Source organism: Tamandua tetradactyla, chromosome 3 (genome assembly GCF_023851605.1).
Source record: "Tamandua tetradactyla isolate mTamTet1 chromosome 3, mTamTet1.pri, whole genome shotgun sequence".
Lineage (NCBI taxonomy): Eukaryota > Metazoa > Chordata > Mammalia > Pilosa > Myrmecophagidae > Tamandua > Tamandua tetradactyla.
The window spans coordinates 63,447,958-63,450,426 of NC_135329.1; positions in this window are offsets into that span (position 1 = coordinate 63,447,958).

Consider the following 2,469-nt stretch of genomic DNA (forward strand, 5'->3'; position numbering starts at 1 on the left):
TATTCTTACAAGGAGAACAAACAGAAGATCACATGCAAAACTGTAAATTCTCAAAATAGATTCCATACATAAGCACTCTTCAAAAAGTACTTAGATGATTGATCCCAAAGTTTGTCATGGACTACCATATGCTCTCCACAGAGCTTTCCTTCTAGTTGCTCCAGAATATATAAGGCTAGAAGGAATAAATATTTTTATCATCACAATTGATATTTTTCCTTTTTTTCTGAAAAATCACATATATACAAAAAAGCAATAAATTTCAAAGCACAATGGAACAATTATTTGTAAAACAGTTTTCAGAGCTTTGTATCAATTGCAATTCCACAATTTTAGATTTTCACTTCTAGCTGCTCTAAGATACTGAAGACTAAAAGAAATATCAATTTTATGATTCATCAATCATACTCATTTGCTAAATTCTACCTTCTCCGTATATCTCCACCATCATTTTCCATCTAGCCCACTCTTTAGGGGTATTGGAAGTATAGTCATTTTAGATTTTTCATGTTGGAAGGGGTTGTTAATAATATAGATATTACTAGCTAATCTTCTGGAGAGGACAGTTTGGTCCTTCTAGTTTTCAGGTCTTATGTGGTCCAGGGACCTATCAGGATGCTGTATGTTTCAGGAAACTTACTGCAGTACATGGAATCTCTGTAAAATCTCATATATTGGCTTACATGTTTTCTATGATTGGCTGGAATGGTTTTGGTTGGGATTTGGGAAGTTATAATAGGTAGCAATGTCTAATTGAAGTGTGCATAAAAGTGACCTCCAGATTACTCTCGAATTTATTTGAATTCTCCTAGCCACTGATACTTTATTAGTTACATTTCTTTTCACTCTTTTGGTCAGGATGGAATTGTTGATCCCACAGTGCCTGGGTCAGACCCATCCCTGGGAGTCATATCCCATGCCACCAGGGGGACTTTCACCCCTGGATGTCATGTTCCATGTAAGGGGGAAGGCAATGATTTCCCTTGCAGGTTGGTCTTAGAGAGAGTGATGCCACATTTGAATAATAAAAGAGATCCTCCAGAAGAAACTTTTAGGCATAACTATAGGTAGGCTAAGATTCTCTGCTATGTACATGAGCTTCATAAGAGTAAGACTCAGGATTGCAGGCTTGGCCTATAGATTTCAGTGTCCCTAATGTTTGACACAGTATCAGGGGATCCCCTGGTGGTAAAATTCAATAATTTCATAGTTTTTATCCAATCATTCAAGGGACATTGACAATACTTTTTGATTGTCTTCTTAATATGTTCTGGGATTTATCCAGACATTGCATTATGCTCTACTGGATTGAAGGCCATCATTCTTTTTTTTTTTTTTTTTTTTTTTTTTTAAAGAGGGAGGAAGGGAAGGAAAGACAGAGAGAAGGAAGGAAGGAGGGAAGAAAGGGAAACATCTTCTTGTTTTATTGTATTTTGTTTGTTTGTTTGTTTTTTACATGGGCTGGGGCCGGGAATCGAACCGAGGTCCTCCGGCATGGCAGGCAAGCACTTTGCCCGCTGAGCCACCGCGGCCCGCCCAAGGCCATCATTCTTATTCTGCACTCCCTGTATTTCAGTGGTTCAATGAGCTATCCAGAGAGGGTGAGTTAGATTATGTGCTGTAGAAAATTTAAATTCAGGACAAAATAATTCTTTCTTTCTTTGGTCTCAAAGAATAGGTGTAGTTCTAAAATACAGATAATGTCTTCCTTACACCTGTGTTCTGAATTACTTTAATTTGACCTGTCAGCTTTATTCTTTTCTTTAACTATCAGGTTCTAGATATATAAAACAACCACCCCAAATCCAGAAGTAATAATTATCCCTCAGTACTAGATGTATTTGTTATAAAAGCTTGCAATATACGCCTCTGTTTTCTTATAAGCATTTTCTAAAGGAGACCATATAATACTTGTTGTTTTGCTTCTGGTTTATTTTGCCTCACCAATGCTGCACTGGTTCATTCATATCACTACATGATTTACAACTTCATCCCTTTTGGAAGCAGCACAATATTCAATTACAGGTATACACCATCGCTCACCAATCTACTTCTGATTCAGTGTAACATAAGCCACCTGCATTCATTAGGCATCATGTACAATTGCCAAAGTCAATAGTTCATCAACACTCTTAATTTTAAATCATATCATTGTTTGCAAGTGAAATATACCCAATTAACACACCCTTAACAAATAAGAAATCTAAACCTCCCCATAATTCTTTTTTTTTTTCATGGGCAGGCAGTGGGAATTGGCATCGTAGGTGAGAAGAATTCTGCCACCGAGTCAAAATGGCCTACTCTCCCCTTAATTATTTCCCCTCCCTGCACTATTTACCCCTGATGTTGCTGTGATACTGCTGATGTTTTCCTATTAAACATAGCCCATTGCAGGCAATAATTTTAATATTAAAATAAATTTAACCTTAATTGTGGAAATTAAGACTTAATAGTTTCCCTGAATCATAT